The sequence below is a fragment of the Terrapene carolina genome, unplaced genomic scaffold (assembly GCF_002925995.2).
Source record: "Terrapene carolina triunguis isolate 2854851 unplaced genomic scaffold, T_m_triunguis-2.0 Scaffold34029, whole genome shotgun sequence".
Lineage (NCBI taxonomy): Eukaryota > Metazoa > Chordata > Testudines > Emydidae > Terrapene > Terrapene triunguis.
Window position 1 is genome coordinate 1,645,661 of NW_020698380.1, and position 22,344 is coordinate 1,668,004.

A 22,344-nucleotide genomic window follows, 5' to 3' on the forward strand; every position below is an offset into this window, starting at 1 on the left:
TGCAGGATCGTGCCTATGATGTGTGTTTCTCTTGGCATGGAGTTTGGGCCAAGTCCACTTCTGGAATAAGTGGGTTCTACTCCATTAATTTCAAGGAGGCTACTCCAGCTTATGCCAGCTATGAATTTCTTTTCTCATTTGTAGCTGTGAATGGGTCCCCCCTTCAGCTGCTGGTAAGCCCCCTGGGTGAATTAAACAGCACACACAGTCTACTGGGGTACCTTCACCAAGTGTGTTTGTTATTATTTCTTCTTTAAGCTACAGGTACAAACACTCTATAGCAGCAAGTGGATGGAGGCCCCTACCTGCTCCCTGGGGCAGAATTTTGTACTGTTTGATTTCTTCCTTGGGTTCTCCAGTTGATGAGTTAACTACCTCATTAGCTCATCAGGCTCCCTACAGGTGTAAAGTGATCCCTTCTACCCATCCAAACCCAATCAAGCTATGCAATTCTCTTCTACTCTTACCACACTCCATGCCTTGGGTGATCTAACTGACCAGGGTGCTGGCCTCCAAAGGGCTCTATTTGTGGTTGCTAACAGTGCCCTCTCCCAGGCTTTGTCTACACTGGAACTTTATCGGCAAAACATTTGTCGTTCAGGGGTGTTAAACCACCCCTCCCACCCCCCGCTCCCAAATGACAAAAGTTTTATCGATGAAAAGCGCTGGTGTGAACAGCGCTTTGTCAGCAGGAGCGCTCTCCTGCCAACAAAGCTGCTGCTGCTCATTGGGGGTGGAAGTTTTTTGTTGGCGGGAGAGCTCTCTCCCGTTGACAAACAGCAGCTACATTGAGCACCTTGAGGCGGCACAGCTGTGTCACTAAAAGGTGGGTAGTGTAGACAAAGCCTCAATCTCTAACACCAAACACATCTATGGAGCTATATGAAGTAATAATAATAATGAGTGAAACCCAGGAAAAGTACCCTGCAATTTGATTTTTCTTCTTAACTAAATTATTTTGACCTTTACAAAAGTGATTAGAATACCATTTTATGATAAACTAAAGAAATAAAATGTACCCGATGGAGCTATTCTCTTGTTTGGTTTGTGACTAATTTAAAATAAACCTACTGTTTTTAATTTACTAGAAGTATAAGAAAAATTGCATAAGGGCTTCTATTGTTCAGCCATAGGCTGGGCCTCTTTGGTATTATGCCAGTATCTCAATGTGTCAGTTGTGAGAGACTGTTTTGAGTGATTCTCCACACGTAACCGTAGGGATACTGTGGTTTTAATCAACCATCCTAATAGATATAATTACAATATATGGTACAATAAAACCAAAAAAACCCCCCAAAACTTGCCAGCAGTTAATTCTTGTATTGATGCAGGCAATACTGAATGTTACCAACATTTGTTGAAAATAACGTTTTTGTGCTAATGGCTGATTGTTAAATTGCCAAAGCAACTTTAACCCCCATCTATCCCAGAAACTAAGAACATTCCTAGAAATGAAGGAAGGTCAAAGAAAATGAACTAACTGCTACGAGTGTGAGAGATCGAACAAGTTTACTGGCTAAATTCCGGGATCTCTTTGATAGTGTGTTATACACAGTAGTAATGCACTGCTCCTTGGTTACAAAAATCCATGGATCAGATTCTCAGTGGAGCTATACCAGTTTATATCAGCTGAGGATCAGGTTCCCATTGTTAAACTTGTCTATAGTCACCTGATGAAATGCTAATGAATCAATCAAAAATACCAGGCATTTAAAAGTGAGACCTACCTTTCTCTGGCCCAATGACTATTTAAGTATTTATCCACAGTGGCTCAGTCATGGGACTAGAGAGAGGGAGAAAGTGAATGACTCTCTAGTCCAGTGGTTAGTGTACCTGCCTCTGAGATGGTAGACCGTGTGTCCATTACCTCTGCTCCAATCACTCTTTCATTATTTATCTACTGTGGAACAGCTTCAACAAGAGAGACTGAGGGACCATTCACCACTCTCCCCCATCAGAATATCCCATAGCTCAGTGGTTAGAGCAGGGGTTCTTAACCTCTTTCTTTCTTACCCCCCCCTCTTCCCCCCCCCCCCCACATGCTATAAAAACTCCATGGCCCAGCTGTGCCACAACAACTGTTTTTCTGCATGTAAAAGTCAGGGCTGGCATTAAGGGGTAGCAAGCGTGGCAATTGCCCAGGGCCCCATAGGACATCGCAAAGCTAAGTAGCTCAGGCTTCGGCTTCACGGGGCCCTGAGCTGCAGTCCTGCGTGACAGGACTTTAGCTTTCTGCCCTGGGTCCTAGTGTGTAACACCAGCCATGCTTGGCAGACCCCCTGAAACCTGCTCCCAGACCCCTGGGAGTCCCAGAGCACTGGGTTAGAGCACACACACTGAAAGGCAGGAGACTCCTGTTCAAATCCTTTCAGGTGAAGAGGGAGGAATTGAACCTGGTCTCCCATATCCCAGGCAGGTGCTCTAACCACTGTGCTAAAAGTTATACGGTGGGCGCCACCATCTCCTCCCCCCAAACTCATTCTCACAAGAAATGCCTGTGGTGCCTAAGGCACCTGACTTCAGGTAGCACGTTCCTGACTGTGGACACTAAGCAGAAATAGGAGCATCCCTGCAGCTCTTTCTCTGAGAGAAGGGCGGGGCATGGACACACCCATGTCTCCTGTATTCCCATTGGCTAATTTAGGCCTAACCTGCTGGTTTTTGTGGATCTCATTCTTATGGGCCGCTCTCTCCCCATTCATTGTATAGGGAGCGTGGGCACCAACCTGAGCTCTGTGGATCCCAGTGTTGTTCCTGTGATTTTCTAGTCGCCTAAAAGATAGGCACCGCGATGCTCAGCGTTGCAATGCCTAAGTCTCTGTGTGGATCCCACTCCTAAAGAAATTGCTCATGTGGGAAAGTAAATTCGGAAGGTATTTCTGTGTTTGTAGCAGACTTTAATGCTCTAAGTCAGTGGTTCCTCTGCTTGTGCAGGGAAAGCCCCTGGCGGGCTAGGCTGGTTTGTTTACCTGCCGCATCCGCAGGTTCGGCCGATCACAGCTCCCAGTGGCCGCGGTTCGCTGCTCCAGGCCAATGGGAGCTGCTGGAAACGGCGGCCAGTATGTCCCTCAGCCCTCCAGGAAAAATAGAAGTCAGGTGTCCACTGCACATTCTTGTCTGCCACTTGGCCCCCTTTTTGTTCCTTCCTCATTCACATGCTCCCCTGTAGCCTGGTTATTTTCTCCTATGCACATGCTTTCCAGCTGCTTTTCCTCCATCTCCCCTGGACATGTTCCCCAACCATCTGGTCCTCTCCTCCCTCTGCTTTGCTGGGCTTACTCCCTGAAAATCTCATTCCCTTCTCCCCCAGACGTCCCTCTCTCTCCAGTCTCATTGATAGCTCCAGTCCCTGAAAGTGGCTCCTACTTCCTCTGTCTCCTCTTATGTAGCAATGGTCACTAAACAGAGGCAGCTAGGCTGAGTCCTCATTTCAAGCTGCTTTTGCAGGCATCCAGACTCTTAAGAGCAGGAACCTCTAGAAGCATGTGGGAACAAGGAGGACCCACCAGCACCTTGTCACCAGCTGTTTGTGGACTACCAGCAAGTGCTCCAGGATCCATAGCTGGGGCACCACTATATTAGGTGATCCAGGTGGATTCCTTGGCCTGTTATTTTTCTCTTGAATATCTCCTTTCTGTCCCCATATGTTATCAGTTGCACCACAGCACTTACCATGACCTATACCATGTCTTCCAGCTGTACCCTTTTACAAGGTATACCATTTATTTTAAACATGAATTTACCTCTACCCACAAAAATCTGCCTTCTTTTCACTATATATGTTAATTGTTGACATCAGAAATACCGAATCAAGAATTTAGTCTGGTAAAGGATAATCCTGTTTTGCTCCAGGAATCCAGAGATATGAAAATAAAGCTTCTAGTTGTAACTAAGGGCAAGATTTGACTCAGATTATATATATATCCGTTCAACCCCATCTGAATCAGTCAGATTGCACAGGGGCAACAGAGGATGGAATAAGGCCTTGAATGTTTGCCTGAAACAAATAAGAGGAATGGGAAATCCCTCTCATGCCCTACGTATGTATTCAGCCCATGTTGTAACTCAGAAACAGCCAGATGTGAACTACTGGGATACAAATGCTACAGTATTCATGCTGTTGGCTTCTGCATTCATGCACATCCCCCCAAACTACAATTTTGCAACCAAAGACTAATTTCACGGGAACATTTGCATAGGAAAAAACAACCACTGAGCCATGCAGTGGGAGATAAAGCACCAGTCATGACAAAGAAAAAGAGAGGTAGAGAGCTGTATAGGTGTGTGTGATGTCAGAAGGGCACCTTGTGTCACTAACTGTTGTCTATGGTGCATTGCTGCAGGTTGAGGACTCAACTTGCACATTTGTTAGATGTGAACATAGCACCATCCTGGCAGGACACAGAATTGTAGGAATTGTGGACAAGTCGAGAGTTCTCATTAGAATTCTGATGCAGAGCCAAATGTGAATCATTTGCAAATTGTTACGGAATCTCTTTATTTATTTATTTTTTTAAAAAACGTAGTTAAATTTTCATATAAGCTCTGGCTGCAGCAGATGTCAACGTAGACTTTTAAAAAAAAATCTGACTACAGTTTTGGGTTTAACAGGCTATACTGGGCTTTTATCTTTCACCACCGTGAGTCACGTAATCCAGAACAGATGATCATTAGTATGCTACAGTTAGAGAGGCACCACACTCAGCAGGTCAGGATCCACAGACCAAGAATTATTCACTGAAGAAATTCACAAATCATTTTGAACAACAGATAAATCTGAGAATTTTGCAATCTGTTCAGATTGACTTTGTGAGCAGCAAAAGCGGTGATGTTAATTGAAAATATTATTCATTACAACTTGTTCACCTTGCTTTAATTGGCATGATGCAGGCAGGTTTTTGCTCTTAGAGCTATAATAAAAATGACTAGTGGGAATATGATTGGTCTATGTAGACAGGTTTAAAATATATTTAAGAACATCATTGAATTGAAAATTCCTATTGCTTAACAAAAGAAAGCCCTGTAAAGTCCTCAGGTTCAGTAATGGAATCTTTAGGCAGGCAGCCAGACTGCATAATGCTATTACTAGAACAGAATCTTCTCGTAACTCCTGGAATAATTGCAATAGTGGGCTTTCCCTAAAATAATGTAAAACTTTTCTGAACAGCTGCCTTTGTGCAGAGCAGAAGACTAAACCCTGCTGCGCTTTCTGGATGCTGGTGGTAGGTCTTTGTTGCCAGAATTTTAATGATTCACCCTGCCCTCTGTGCAATGCCACTGCTGCTAGTGATTTTATTTGCTAACTTTCTAGGTCCTGATTCAAAACCCATCGACTTCAATAGGAAGACTCCCATTGACTTCACTGGGCTGTGGATCAGGCTTTGGGAGAGGGAAGTGGCTAACAACAGTCTCAGATCTGCAGGATGAGATACATAGCAAGTTGAATTGTAAAATATTTACCAAACAGTAGTCATAGAATCATAGTTATTCCCATCTCCCAGCCAATGCAGGATTGTCCCCTACTGTTTGTTTTCTAGTGCCAAAGCCAATAAAATTTTAAATGACCCAAGTGACTGCGGTTTCTTAACACTTTCCTTAGGAGACTTTTCTACAGGTTATAAATTCACACTGTCAAGAAGTTCTTCTGATATTCAACCTAAATTTTCCTTGCTTAATTTCATCCCATATTTCTAGCACTATTGCATGATGACATCCTCACTCTCCTTTGTGTTTACACTCTTCAGATATGTGAAGGCTGTTCTCTTTGTCATTATCTCTTAGCCAATCTATAATGCAAACCACAGAAAAAAGTACTGAAGTGATTAATAGAGTCCCATATCTTGGTAGTAAATAAGGGTTAGAGTCTGCCATCTTTAATAATACTAAGTAGTACCTCACTCTGCAAGGAATCCCATTGAAATAAATTGTTCAACCCACTGATTTCAGTAGAACTACTCAATACAAATAATTGTCGAAGATCAGGCCCTGAACGTTAAGAACGAGGGAACAGATAGTCTAATGTCGGAGTAGAATGGGAGCAGAATTTCCCTGACTTTTCCTCCTGACAGCAGGTACCTCACTGATCTGCCAATATTCCTAGTAAAAAAAGTTTCATATTTTAAATGTTGCTTTTCTTCTTTTATATACACTTGTTTTGCACTAAAAGATGTATGTTGGTAGGAACAATAACTTGAGAGGTGGAAGTTGGCTTGGTCAATATGCATCCTGGTTTTGGTTGGATGTGTCCCAAGGAAATAATTTATAGTGTGTTCTTGTGGGATCAAGTCCAGTTAACTAACACTAAAAGATGACTACATTGCTTCTGTGGACTCTGTGAAATGCACAAAGTTTCCAAAAAGGGCCTCCCAATTCCCTACTGTAGTGTGGGTAATCTCATGCCATGGTACCATGGGCAGCCTTAGCAGGAGGTGATTAGCACATTCTTATATAAGATATTGCATTAGTTGTATTTTCTTAGAAAATGAGATACAGTTCCTGTTTTATTTTCTGCCTGTAACAAGAAGCATTGTTTTCAAACTGCATGTCACTCTCCTATTCAGTTTAAGAAGCACTGCTTATTTTTAGAAGCAATTATTCACAAAACAGTAGGCTTTTCCAAATTCCTGGTCATATCCTCTGATAGAAATGGTTATGTTGCAGCTGGCAACATTTCTACACCTCATGAGACTAATTTCCTGGAACTGAACAGAAAACAAAGTGGGAATATCACAATATCAATTAAGTACCTCTGGAAAAATCAGTCAGTGTTGGTGGAATCAATAAAGGGACTTAGGCTTTGCAACACTACCATATATCGGGAAGGTGTTATACATCCCAGGTGAGTGCTCTAGTCTGAGCTAGAAGTTATATAATGAGCTGCAGTAGCAGCTTTTCCTCTAGCCAGCTTTTAATAATAAATAAATTAATGGAGATAGCCTATCTCCTAGAACTGGAAGGGACCTTGAAAGGTCATTGAGTCCAGCCCCCTGCCTTCACTAGCAGGACCAAGTACTAATTTTGCCCCAGATCCCTAAGTGGCCCCCTCAAAGATTGAACTCACAACCCTGGGTTTAGCAGGCCAATGCTCAAACCACTGAGCTATCCCTCTCCCCCCTGAATATCAGGGTTGGAAGGGACCTCAGGAGGTGATCAAGTCCAACCCCCTGCTCAAAGCAGGACCAATCCCACACTAAATCCCCAAATGGCCCCCTTAAGGATTGAACTCATAACCCTAGGTTTAGCAGGCCAATGCTCAAACCACTGAGCTATCCCTTTTGAATGTGACCCCATGTGATAGGCACACTCAGAGGGAACTTACTGGACTGGGACCCTTGGGTGAGACAGATGGCTGAACACTGATCCTGCCCTGGTTCATGAATCACTCTGGGGCTTAGGTGGGAGAGAGGTGTCTGGATGACTTGAATGACGCAGCAGTGCACATGCCCAGAGACAGAAACTTTAGGGGAATTTTTACTTTGAAAAATTTAAGTGCTGAGTAAGTTTAGGTGCTGACAGGGTTTGCTGCGAGTTTTACGGATCATAGTGGGGGACTTAGGCACTTAAAAACAGAATTTAGATGCCTAAAAACAGGACATAGGTGCCTAAGTAGCTTCATGGATTCCACACTAATAGAAAACAATTATTAAAAGACATGTCCCAGAACAGTCATTCTAAGCTATGGGTAAAGAACTCCATTTAGTTGGAAGTCATAATTATTCTCTTCAAATTAGTTGCTCCTGCAAAAGCCAACTGGTGTTTGATGTGATTATTTGGACTGGGCATTAATTAACAAACTACTCACTCTTGGCTCTTCACTTAATTATCATCTCTAGGCAGTCATTGATTTTCTTAGCTCTGTTGAACCATCACAAAAATGAAGCTAGGTATGCAATCCTGTTTGATTTAGCTGTGTCAGAATTAGACTGCAGACAGGGGCAGATGGACAGAACAAAAGATTTCAGTGAGATTTACCCTAATTTCAGTTGCATGGGCTGGCTATGAATTTTCATGGCTGGACAATTCAAAGCCATCAGTAAGGGGGGAAATACTAGTTTCTAATGGGGCAACCTTGTCAGAAAAGGAAAAAGTTTGTTGAATTCAACCTTATGTAATTATTGTTTGCTAAATATATAAGGCAGAAAAATAAGTATGGTACAAAGAAGTTGAGCAAAAAATGTAGCAGAGATATCAAAGTGAGTCTTTTGCTGTGCCAGCATGAATACGGCCCAAACGCTGAGGGTGCCCATTTTACTACTGCCAGCAAAGGAAACATAAATGATAAGTATGCAAATTAAAATTTTCTGCACACATACCCACTTTGCTCAAGAGTAGAACTTTCATAGATGGGATAACACATTGATTCTCATTTGGTAGAACAGTACCAACTGCTGGAATGTATTGTTCCAAAATCCCTTCAACCGCACATAACACATGAATAGCATCATTCTTGTGATGGAATCTTTTTTCTTTCTCTACTAGGTCCCTCTGGGCAGTCAGATTATTTTTAGCAGTGTTAGTATTCCAATAGCACCTCTAAGCCCCCACTGAAATTGGGAGCCCATTGTGCTAGATGCTATACATATATATAATAAGACAATACTTTTCCCATCGAGCTTACGGTTTTTATAGATAAGACAAAGGCTGGGTGAAAGGATGCAATACTATCCCCATTTTACATATGGAGCACCTTAGCACAGAGAAATTAAGTGCTTGTTCAGAATCACACCAGAAGTGTATTGTAGAGCCAGGAAATGAACCCAGATCTTCTAAATTCTAGGCCACCGTCTCAACTGCAAGGTCATCCTTCCTCTTTAGTACTCATTGAGCTATCTACAGTGGATTGAGATCTTCACTTTTTTTTTTCTAATATAACGTAAAGCAGGCTGGGAATATAGCTCTCGATCAAATCTCAAACAAGACATCTCTTTCTCACTTGCTCTGTCTCCTGCCCTTCTCGTCTGGGAAAGCAATAGGTTCTTGGCCACTGTATCGTTCAGGACTACTTACAAACAGGGCCGGCTTTAGGAAGTGTGGGGCCCGATTCGAACAGTTTCGACGGGGCCCCGGCAGGGATGACTAAAAAAAAAAAAACCACATAAAAAAACACGTGGGCTTTTACTCACCGGGTGGCGCTCCTAGTCTTCAGCGGTGGGTCCTTCACTCGCTCCGGGTCTTTGGCGGCACTGAAGGACCTGCTGCCGAAGTGCTGCCGAAGACCCGGAGCGAGTGAAGGACCCGCCGCTGAAGTGCCGCCGAAGACCCGGAGTGCCGCCGGCTGAGTAAAAATTAAAAAGGAGCCTCTAGCCAGGGAAGGGATTCTCGGCCACTTGCCCCCACCCCGGCAGCCCTGCCACTGGGTGCGGGGCCCTCTTAGGTGCGGGGCTCGATTCGGGGGAATTGGTGGAATTGGCCTAAAGCCGGCCCTACTTACAAACCACACTGCTGAAAGAATGTGGTAACTGACTTAGCCATGAACCACACTGTCTCCATATTACCCATCACAGCAGTTGACACACAAAGTTCTTGTTTGCAGATGCTACGGAACTACTCTTGTTGGTTCACTCTAGAATTTTACATATTTTAGGTTATTTTTGTATTTTAATTGATGCTTTCCCTGACTGACATCAGTGGGGAAAGATGTCAAATTCACACCTGGGAAGACAAGCTGTTTAATCTTCCCTTACAGTGTGGATGGCTGATCCAAAGTTCTCCAAATCTGACAAGGTTTCATTTATGTCACAGATAGAAAATCAGCTCAACAAAAGTATTCTAGAAATGCAAGGCAGCCTCCAGGCAGGCCCACCTCAAGTAAGCAGATGCTATCACCCCCAAACTTGGCTTCAATTGACCAGTCCTCCACCAGTGTTTCATCATTGCTTATTTAGCACCACAGTCTCATAATGCATTTTCTCACCAGGCCCACTTCTCTATCATGTACCAGCAGGTACCAAAACTGGAGCAGAAAAGGTTCAATAACTCCCAAGACTGACACAGAGATAGAAGCTTGGCTCACCCGTTGCCATTATCGATGCTGTTACTGAGACTTCAGCAAGACCAAATGGCTCGACCCAGAAGTTGGCAAGATGCCAGCTCTGGCCACCTGATGTGGATCTTATTGTCTGTCTCTCAAATTCTCTTCCAAATTGTGGCAAGCTAGCACCTGAATGTCATATGCCAATTTTCAGTCTGGAAGTTTGCAGGGTTCCTGGGAACATTATGGGAAATAAAAATAAAGGATATGATTGTGCAGACAGGTGTTTGCCTGTGGTTAGGGGACACCACTGTATTTGACTGTCTGTTGGGTAACATCCTATTACCTAGATCATGGGGTGATGCCCTGAGAGTCCTTTCAGGCCTTAAGAACAGACCACACCACTTCAGGTCTCCTCCACCAGCACCCTGTTGTGTTGCGCCACCACCTGTAGTACTATTTGCAGTCCCCCAGCCAGCTCCCCCACTTGCTTCTGGGGAAGAGACCAGAACCAGCACTAGCCAGTCCTGCCTTCCTTTAGGATCTCAGCTCCCCTCCGGGACTTCCTCCTTCACAACTGATAAACTCCCAGCTGTTTCCCCCTCAAATTAGCCCCTCAGCTGTACCTCTACTCAGTTAATTGATCTTCCAGTTAGGTCCCAATTAACCTATATTGGTTGAGTGACATGGTGCTGAGTCAGCTTCTGACTCACCACACCCTGTTACACTCTACTGCCCTGGGATTTGAAGTCAGCTCCTAGAGGGGCAGGTTTGAAAAATATAGCAATACGTGGTAAGCGCCATGTATCCCAATATGTTGGTATGTGGGAGGGTAGCATCATCTCTCTTTTTAGGAAGGAAGATTATTCCCCACTCCCAGGGGCAGGCTAGTGTGTCTCACCCTTAATATTTAAATGCCATATTAGACATTACTCCTTCCCTACAGCCAGAAAAGCCAAGAAAGTGAAAGGAATCTTGACTCACACTACTCCAGGACTTGCTCTACTATCCACGAATCATTAAATTCCAATGGGCAGTTTTTGCCAGTGTGGTCTAGGTGTAGTTATCGTAGATGAAAAACGTGACACCAGAGCAGTGCTGAACAAAGCACTGGACAGGGATAGTCAATAGGTGGTCAGTGGGCCAAATCCGGACTGCCAGGCGCTTTAGGAACAGACACCTAAATCTTTTAATTACTTATTATCGTCATTATTGTTATTTTTTACATTATTGTCTCTGGACTCTGGACCTGGACCAAGAAATTTAGATCCTGACAAAAAATAGTGGACTACCCCTGCACTTGACTCGTCTGTCTTGCAGATTCTAACTTCCAAAAGGAAAAATGATTACAGAATTTTTCTGTGGCTTTAAAGCACCCTATGTTACAGCAAAATTTAAACGTAGAGCAAAAAGACCCAAGAATCATACCAAACATCATTCACATACGAACAATAGCTGGCATTTGATTCTCATTGGCCAGTTAATGACAGAGCCTATTTCTGGGTGAGAAGCACCAGACCAGCCTTACAATTTAAAAGCAACATTAAAGCAGCTGTTCCTTTATAAGTGTAAACATGGATACAAATCAATCCAGAATATAAAAATAAATGTGACTGATTATCATGTTCATTCAAAGGCCATAACCAAAGTCAGTGGCAGCTCTTGCTCAAAGTGTTAATTGTGGCATTGTAACATGTAGGAGCTACATGTGTTCTCATTAGTTAAAGGAACTTTGGATAGTGCCCTTCAGTTGTCTTCTGTTGCTGGCGTGTTTCAGTGAAATCTTCCTGCTGCAGCTCCTTTGAAGCTCCCTACTGGAATGTGCACTATATATTCCGGAGCACTGGTTGGAACAGCTGAGCCCACATAAATCCTTTATTTGGAAGAACTATTCTGTTGAAAGACAGCTGTGAACAGTCTATGGAACTGGGATGAAGGTCACAGTTTTGCTCTGATTTCACATTCTCATTTTTCTGAGGAGGACACCACTGACCAAAACCAACTACCTTGTATTTTGTGCAAACACAGCTTTCCTGGGGGGTTAAAATAACCACACTGTAGCTTTGATGATCTCCTTGCACAACTCTCATTTACATCAGTGGGAATTGTGCCTCAGAATCAATCTGGCCCGTAGCCGGGGGGAGGGGACTTGTGATGAAGCAACTCCTATTTGTGCCTTTGGAAACCTAACCCTAAAGGTGCAAACGCATCTTTTTCAAAGTAAAAATGTGACCATCACTATGGAAATGAAAACTGACAATGTGTTCAGAGTGCATTCTGTACTTCTAAAATGGACATATTAAAATATCAGACCTGAATATGCTTGAATTCAAGATAAACTATTTGTTATAAAGTATAATAAAACTGAAATTGCTTGTACTGTTGTCATGATATAAAGAGATGAGAACTGAATATAAATCTCAGTAGAAAACTTAAAAAAATATAATTCTACTGCAGAAGAAAGGATTATATTCATGGTTATTCATTATTTATACAAATATACTGTATATATTAATAGTGTTATTTGTTGAGTGCTATTGGAGCTCTTAGAACTAATATACATATATGCTAACAATAGAAATACTATATATCAAAAGACCAAGTTAAATTTGCACAGGTAAGCATTCACATTGATACCAGAAAATGTGAAATTTCTGTGCAATCAACCAATCTTAACTCTGTGCCTTTGCAATGCATCTATGTATTACTATACCTTTCTTGATTAGCAGATCACATACTATTTCTCAAATAAAACAATATATTACACTCGATACATATATGTATTTAAGATAAAGCAATCATGTGTATATAAAAACATTCATTTTTCAGACAGAGACGGAGTAATGGAAAATTTCATCCCAAAATTTGATTGTTTCAGAAAGTTATGAGCTTATAATAGAAACTTTTTAGCCTACAAATGCTTGATTTATTTTATATAAGGTCTGATGATCTGCCACAGAGAAAGTGTATTTTTCATACCACCTCTAATCCTAAAATTATAAATATTTCAGCTATACAACTGGGCGAGTGCAGTTGTTCAGAGAACTCAGTGAACTATAACTAGATTTCTAAATCATTGTCTTTATTTTGCTGGGTTTTCAAATAATTTATGTGAACAAAACACAGCAGGATAATGTCAGGGATTCAGGGTAATTCCAGCCTAGGTAATTATATTCTGCCTATTTAAATTCCCCTTTTAGTTTCAATTCCTTATGCCAGTCTTCATTAGTTTACTTCCTATCCTAAGTTGTCGGAGGATGGTGCTGTGTGCTCTGTAAAAATGAAGTGATCTGGTGGCTTAAGTGATCCCTGTATACTACATAAAATTGGTAACCATTTTGCAAACGTTCTGATGGCATCCGAAGAAGTGAGGTTTTTACCCACGAAAGCTTATGCCCAAATAAATCTGTTAGTCTTTAAGGTGCCACCAGACTCCTTGTTGTTTTTGTAGATACAGACTAACACGGCTACCCCCTGATACCTGATGGCTTTGTGATCTTTGATAGACATGTCCTATAAGGTCATGGGAATTCCCTTTTTGCGGCTCACTGAATGTTTGCTACATCTTGTTCTAAACCATAAAAAGAAATAATACATGAAGAATGGAAGTGTCCTTTCAAGCTAATTCCCCCAGATCCTTTCCTGTTTGTAAATTACAGAGGCTGGACTATAAGGTTGTATATTCATGGAATGGACTTTTAGTCATATTTAGCACATGTGTGTGTGATCATGTCATAAACATGTTACATACAGCATCAAAGAATGTGTAAGACATGGATGGTGAAAGAGAAGAGATAAGGTGGATTATACTGGGACACATAATGTAACCATAGTGCATCTTTCCCTTCTAACACAAAGTCCTTCTCTTCAGGGGCCTGATCCAAACCCCACTGAAGTCAATGGGAGAATCTTTTCATTGACATCAATGGCTCAGGTCTCAGGATAGGTCATGTTTATATATTCCGAATGTCATTGTGTCTCTCAGGGGCCACTTAGCCCTGGTCTACACTGGGGTGGTGGGGGGTGGGAATCAATCTAAGTTACGCAACTTCAGCTATGTGAATAACATAACTGAAGTCGATGTACCTAGATCTACTTACCACGGTGTCTTCACTGCGGTAAGTCGACTGCTGCCGCTCCCCCGTCGACTCCGCCTGCGCCTCTTGCCGCGGTGGAGTACAGGAGTCGATGGGAGAGCACTCGAGGATCAATTTATCGCGTCTAGACTAGACGCGATAAATCGATCCCCGCTGGATTGATCGCTGCCCACCGATCCGGCGGGTAGTGTAGACATACCCTTACATACAAGACCTTGATTTGAAGTCATTTTGGTACTAATCAAGCTTGCTAAGTGAAGAAAGTAAAGTCTCCTGTATAGGTATGTAATATTCAGATATCTTATTGCTTTCAACTAGGTACAGAATTCCTAGGCCTGGGCTACACTAGAAAATTAGGTTAGTTTAACTATATTGGTCAGGGATGTGAAATATCCACATCTCTGAGCAGCATTGTTAAGTTAAGACCTAAGTCCCTGTGTAGACAGCACTATGTCGATGGAAGAATTATTTGAACCTAGCTACTGCCTCTCCAAGCAGTGGATTACCTATGCTGATGAGAGAAGCCTTCCTGCCAGCGTAGGTAATGGCAACACTGAAGCACTAAGCTGCGCAGCTACAGTGTTTTAAGTGTAGACAAAGCCCTAGTTAGAAGAACCATGTCTCCACCACCTGTACCATGCTCGTATTGGCTGTTAACATTCCAGGGACACACATTCTAACAACAAATCTTAACAACAGTTCACTTTCTTAGTCGAGCTGTGCAGGTATCATGATAAGAGACCACCGATCAAATTTTGCTCTCCATTACATTGGGCCCCATTGAACTGAATGACATGGCACAGTTTAAATAAAGCAGATTTTGGATTTGTTTTGTATGCAGAAGATGATACACTAGTTTCTTTAGCATTTGCATATTTATGCAAATGAGTCTGGTGTATTTTTGTGGAAATGCTGAAGAGCAGCATGATTTCTTATAGTTCAAGCTTGCCACTTCTGTGAGGTTTCTTGACTAATGGTACTAATTAGATGTAAACTTCAAAGGATATGCTGACAATGGGACAGATCACCTTTAGCACCAGACTGTTCCTGTATAAATGTGTGCTCATATGCTCTTTGGGAGAGATTGGAACTTCCCTGCCCTGATTGCCAAATTTAACACCAAAGTTCCTCTGATGGCAAGAAAGAAAATACCTGCCGTGTTTCCTGACCCAGTTTCTTTTTGTCCCAGTAGAGCTGCATACATGATCAAGCATTTGTATCTTACCTTTAAGTGTCTTGAGATAATGATACTTAGCTCTCTTCAACCATTAACTAATCACCACAACAGTCCAGCTACTCTGCACACCACACACCTGGGATTCACATTCTCAAGTGATTAGAAAAATCTCAAACACAAAGGACAGTGGGGGAGAAAGAGAGAATGAGAGTCAGAGATAGAGAAACTTGATGAGTGATTCAGACAGGCAAGCAGAGGGAACCTAAGAAAGCAACCAATAGCATGAGCTCGGGGACCAGGAGGATAGTACCCAAATTAACTGGCTCTGTAGTGTGGACGGGTGAAGGGTTAATTCGGATTAAGGCAGCTAAATCCGAATTAAAGTCCTAGTGTAGACCAGGCCAAAGAGGTAGCAGGAGAGTTGCAAGATATAGGACGGAGGAGTAGAAGTAAAGGGCTAGATCTTGGATTTTGCATTTCTGGATGGGGATTGCATGAGCCACTGACTGTGGATTGACACTGAGGATATGTGATGAAGTCATTGAGGGAAAGGAGGAGTAGGAGGACAAGGCTGCCTGGCTCAGAGATGGAGATGACACCAGTACCCTCCAAACAGGGTCTGTGAGCCAAGAAGGACTTTCCTTGACCTCAGGGAGACCCAGATAATCCAGCCATCATGCACCTAAATGATGAACTGAAGTGGGACCTGGAGAAGATGACAAAAAGGACCCACATCCTCTATGTCCCAGTTGAGGTCTGTGACCCTCTGCACCTCAAAATAGCACCTTGGACCCCTCATATTCGCCACTGTTATGATTATGGTATGTTTTGTACAAAGTGTGCATTGTGAGGTATCATTTGAGAAGTCATGATCTGTTGAACATTACTATCCTGTTGAATTATATGTCTTACCATTGTAAGTGCAGTTATGAAGTGTTGCTATGTATGTGTCACTGAAATATGTTGTGAGTTTGGGAGACACCCACAGCTGGCCTTTCAGTGGCAACAAAAGAACAACTTAACACCCCAAGACAGATTTATATTAGGACTAGTCAGCCATGAGTTGATGGCCCCTTAACGAGAATCCATTCTCCCAGTGGGCTCCCCCCAAAGCACATAGACAATGGAGGTTCAGGGTCTCATCAAGGCATATAGAACAAGTGACCCATGACTCCATGTTTGAGATAGTATCTTTCCATGCACATAAGAACGGCCCTACTGGGTCAGACCAAAGGTCCATCTAGCCCAGTATCCTGTCTTCCGACAGTGGCCAGTGCCAGGTGCCCCAGAGGGAATGAACAGAACAGATAATCATCAAGTGATCATTCCCTGTCACTCATTCCCAGCTTCTGGCAAATAGAGGCTAGGGACACCATTCCTGGCTCATAGCCATTGATGGACCTGTCCTCCATGAATTTATCTAGTTCTTTTTTGAACCCTGTTATTGTCTTGGCCCTCACATCCTCTGGCAAGGAGTTCCACAGGTTGACTGTGCGTTGTGTGAAGAAATACTTCCTTTTATTTGTTTTAAACCTGCTGCTTATTAATTTCATTTGGTGACCCCCTGGTTCTAATGTTATGAGAAATAGTAAACAACACTTCCTTATCTACTTTCTTTACACCAGTCATGATTTTATAGACTTCAATCATATCTCCCCTTAGCCGTCTCTTTTCCAAGCTGAAAAGTTCCAGTCTTATTAATCTCTCCTCATATGGAAACTGCTCCATATTCCTAATCATTTTTGTTGCCCTTTTCTGAACCTTTTCCAATTCCAATATATCTTTTTTGAGATGGAGCAACCACATCTGCACACGGTATTCAAGATGTGGACGTACCATGGATTTATATAGAGGCAACATGATATTTTCTGTCCTATTATCTATCCCTTTCTTAATTATTCCCAGCATTCTGTTTGCTTTTTTGACTGCCACTGCACATTGAGTGGATGTCTTCAGAGAACTATCCACAATGACTCCAAGATCTCTTTCTTGAGTGGTAACAGCTAATTTAGACCCCATCATTTTATACGTATAGTTGGGATTATGCTTTCCAATGTGCATTACTTTGCATTTATCAACATTAAATTTTATCTGCCATTTTGTTGCACAGTCACCCAGTTTTGAGAGATCCTTTGTAGCTCTTCGCAGTCTGCCTGGGTCTTAACTATCTTTAGTAGTATCATCTCCAAATTTTGCCACCTCAGTTCACCCCTTTTTCCAGATCATTTATGAATATGTTGAATAGGATTGGTCCCAAAACAGACCCCTGGGGGACACCACTATATCTCTCTCCATTCTGAAAACTGACCATTTATACCTACCCTTTGTTTCCTATCTTTTAAACCAGTTACCAATCCATGAGAGGACCTTCCCTCTTATCCCGTGGCAGCTTACTTTGCATAAGAACCTTTGGTGAGGGACCTTGTCAAAGGCTTTCTGAAAATCTAAGTACACTATATCCACTGGATCCCCTTGGTCCACATGCTTGTTGACCCTCTCAAAGAATTCTAGTAGATTGGTGAGGCATGACTTCCCTTTACTAAAACCATGTTGACTCTTCCTCAACAAATTATGTTCATCTTTATGTCTGACAATATTGTTCTTTATAATAGTTTCTTCCAGTTTGCCTGGTACTGAGCTCAGGCTTACAGGCCTGTAATTGTCGGGATCACCGCTGGAGTCCTGTAGCAAGGTGAAGACTCACCGGCGTGGTGCCCCCTACTGGTCATCTTAGGAATTAGCTCTCCGGCTCCCGAGCACCCTCTGCTGGGCAAAGTCTTGCCTGCCACTGGCCCCCATGTCCCTCCCGGACTCTGCTGCCCCACTATGTCAGGGTTCTGCCCCCAGCAGTAACCCACAATCTGGGTCTCCCCACCCAGGGGAACCCCCAACCCTCTATCCCCACCTTGCCTCAGTGGCTACTGCCAGTCACCATCTAGCCCCCGCTCACTGGGGCAGACTGCAGTCTGTAAACCACTCATCACTGGCAAGGGGGGTTTGGACCTGCTGCCTTTCCTAACCCTGGACTGCACTTGTGCAACCCTAGTCGCCGCTTTAGGCCTTTAGCAAGGCCTGCAGCCCGGGGAGTTGCCAGGTTGGAGCTCCCCAGCCCCTCTTGCCTTTCCCCAGCACTGGTCTACCTCTGGTACCCTACTCCTAGGCAGCTAGGTCCTTCTCTCTCTAGTAGTGGAGAGAGACTCTGCCTCAGCCTCTGGCTCACAGCCTTTCATAGGGCCAGCTGTGGCCTGATTGGGGCGTGGCCCCAGCTGTGGCTGCTTACCCAATTAGCCTAGCCTTCTTCTCAGCTGCAGCCCTCTCCAGGGCTGCTTTTAACCCCTCTAAGCCAGGGAGCAGGGTGACTGCCCTGCTAAAAGCCCTTTTAAAACATTGGTTCACATTAGCTATCCTCCAGTCATCCAGTACAGAAGCTGATTTAAATGATCGGTTACAGACTACAGTTAGTAGTTCTGCAATTTCACATTTGAGTTTCTTCAGAACTCTTGGGTGAATACCATCTGGTCCTGGTGACTTATTGCTGTTTAATTTATCAATTTGTTCCAAAACCTCCTCTAATGATACTTCAATCTGGGACAGTTCCTCAGATCTGTCACCTAAAAAGAATGGCTCAGATTTGGGAATCTCCCTCACATCCTCAGCCATGAAGACAGATGCAAAGAATTCATTTAGTTTCTCTGCAATGGCCTCATTGTTGTTGAGTGCTCCTTTAGCACCTCGATTGTCCAGTGGCCCCACTGGTTGTTTAGCGGGCTTCCTGCTTCTGATGTACTTAAAAAAAAATTGCTATTACTTTTTGAGTCTTTGGCTAACTGTTCTTCAAATTCTTTTTTGGCCTTCCTAATTGTATTTTTACACTTCATTTGCCAGTGTTTATGCGCCTTTCTATTTTCCTCACTAGGATTTAACTTCCACTTTCTAAAGGATGCCTTTTTGCCTCTCACTGCTTCTTTTATTTTGTTGTTTAGCCACGGTGGCCCTTTTTTGGTTCTCTTACTATGTTTTTTAATTTGGGGTATACATTTAAGTTGAGCCTCTATTACGGTGTCTTTAAAAAGTTTCCACGCAGCTTGCAGAGATTTCAATTTTGGCACTGTAGCCTTTAATTTCTGTTTAACTAACCTCATTTTTGTGTAGTTCCCCTTTCTGAAATTAAATGCTACAGTGTTGGGCTGCTGTGGTGTTTTTCCTGCCACGGGGATATTAAATTTAATTATATTATGGTCACTATTACCAAGTGGTCTAGCTATATTCACCTCTTGAACCAGATCCCATGCTCCACCTAGAACTAAATCAAGAATTGCCTCTCCCCTTGTGGGTTCCAGGACCAGCTGCTCCAAGAAGCAGTCATTGAAGGTGTCAAGAAACTTTATCTCTGTATCCCATCCTGAGGTGACATGTACCCAGTCAATATGGGGATAACTGAAATCCCCCATTATTATTATTATTGAGTTTTTTATTTTAATAGCCTCTCTAATCTCCCTGAGCATTTCACTGTCACTATCACCATCCTGGTCAGGTGGTCGGTAATATATCCCTACCGCTATATTCTTATTATTAGAGCATTGAATTTCTATCCATAGAGATTCTATGGTATAGTTTGATTCATTTATGATTTTTATTTCATTTGATTCTACACTTTCTTTCACATATAGTGCCACTCCCCCACCAGCACGACCTGTTCTGACCTTCTGTTCCCCTGGATTAGGGGGTGTAACTTGGAGACTGTACATCAGCCCTGGGCCTCTCTCCTCCCTCACCTACTCTGAAGGCAACAAGAAGAAAAGACTTTGAACTGGGGAGATTGGTCCCAGGCTGAGCAAAGAATTCAGCCTGTACTTACAATGCTTAGTGGGGTGAGAAACTGCTTGATTCAAATCTTGCTTAGTCTGATAAAGTATAGAATTTAGACTGTGATTTTATTTTTTGTTTCTTATGTAACCATCTTTGACCTCTGTGCCTGCCACTTATAATCACTTAAAATCTATCTTTCTGTAGTTAATAAACTTATTTTAATGTTTTATCCTTACCAGTGAGCTTGTTTGACATGCTTTGGGAATCTGTTCAGATTACAAAGGCTGGTGCATGTCATTATCCTTTGACGAAGTGGCGAACAAATTAATGAGCTTGCATTGTTCAAGAGAAGGTCTTAGACAGTGTAAGATGGTACATTTCTAGGGTACAAGGCTGTGGGGGTGTGGGGATTTGCTGGTCTCTCCCTCTATATAGTTCATGAGTGTCTTAGAGAGCATTCATGCAACTCAGCTGGGAATGTCCCTGCATGCTGTAGGCTGAATGATTACAGTACCTGGAGGGTTTGCTGCTTCTCACTAGCACAGCATTGTGAGAGACAGACCAGACTGGAGAGTTAAGGGAGCACAGCGATCTCACAGTTCCAGATTGTATCCTTGGGATCCCATCACAGGGTCATAATTGCCCTGAGCAGTCATAGACACTAAGTCATATCTAAGGACCATAGGGGACAGTAGCCAATTTACTGTCACAAGGACTTCCTCGGTGCCATGGTAAGGAGGCAATACTCTACATTTCCTCCACCCATGGACAGAAACAAGCAACTGGAAATTATGCAGGAGCTCTGTGAGTTGGCACTCACGGAATGGTGCTAGGCATGGTGGATGGGACACACGTACCAGAGACAGTTTGCATGGCCAAGAACAAGGGCTGAATTTGCAAGATACCAGTCCTGCCCACTATCACATTTGAAAATCCCTCTGGTTTCCCAACTATCAAAAATGGAGCACTTACATTTCCTGCTCCAGTCATCCCCTTTGAGAATTTCCTGGCACCTGACCTGCCCAAGGAGACTCATTGTCAACACTGGGACTAAGGCCCCGACTTGGCAAGATAGTTAAGCATATGCCTGGCTTTAAGCAGGTGAGTATTTGGACTCTAGTTAGGAGTTAAAGTTAGTGTTTAAGTATCCTGCTGAACTGGGGCCTAACTCTGGCATTCCTGGCTCCCAATCCTGTGCTCAGTCCACATGTTTCTCATCGCATTTACTGTTTGTTTTCTTCTTCAAGTGAATATGTGAGAAGAAAATTCCTATGTTTTCTTTGTATTGATTAATATTAAAGCCACAGTTTGTTGAGGGTCCTGACAGTCAATATAGCAACAGTAGGTGCTTAAGGCAGGAATCCCCAATGGGAATTTTGTTTGTCATGACAGAGTTTTTACTGCTAAGGTTAAGGGGACAAATATAAATATTCACAGACCTGATTTATCTTCATGACTCACTGTCACTTGGGGTACATCTACACAGCAGCTGGGAGGTGGGAGTGTGGGTAGACATTCATGCACTAGCTTTGCTTGAGCTACTGGCTAAAAATAGCGGTGTGGCTGTGGTAGCACAGGTGGCAGTACAGGCTAGCCACCTGACTACAATCCCATCTAACACCTTGGGTATGGACTTGCGTGGCTAGCCCAAACCACTGCCCATGCTGCTGCGGCCTCACTACTAGTTTTAGGTGCTAGCTCAAGTACAGCTAACATGTGTACATCTACCTGAGCTGGGAATCGCACCTCCCAGCTGCTGTGTAGACATACCCGGAGACTCGCTCTCCAGATAGAAAATAACATCCTCTAGGCCGAGTTTTATTGTTCACTTTGAGATGGTTCTCAACTTCAACAGCAAAAGGTTCTCTGTACAACACATTGATTTATTCAGATAGAATGTCTCAGGTGTGTCAGGAGGGTGGAGTAGATCTGAAGGAAGAAAATAATTTTTACTTCAAGTGAAAGGCTAAGAGAAGGGGATCAGTTGTATTCAATGCTTTAAACTTTACATTCTAATTATATTTTACCCACCTAGCCATGCTATCTTGGACTGTGTAATCTAATAAGTCAAGCAAGATTGGGGCTGCTCTGTGCTTGGATAGGAGAGTTTCAAGGAAAACATAGGTGGTACAGTGTGGCAAGCTGCTGGGGATACCCAGAGCTGTGAGACACCGTGCCACCCTTCTCAGCCTCAGCAAGTGGGAGCTTTGCTGTGTGACAGTTCCCTGACACACCAGCTTGTCTGCCTTGCTAGCAAACTCCTCCGGGCTCTCTCAGCCCAAATCTTGCCT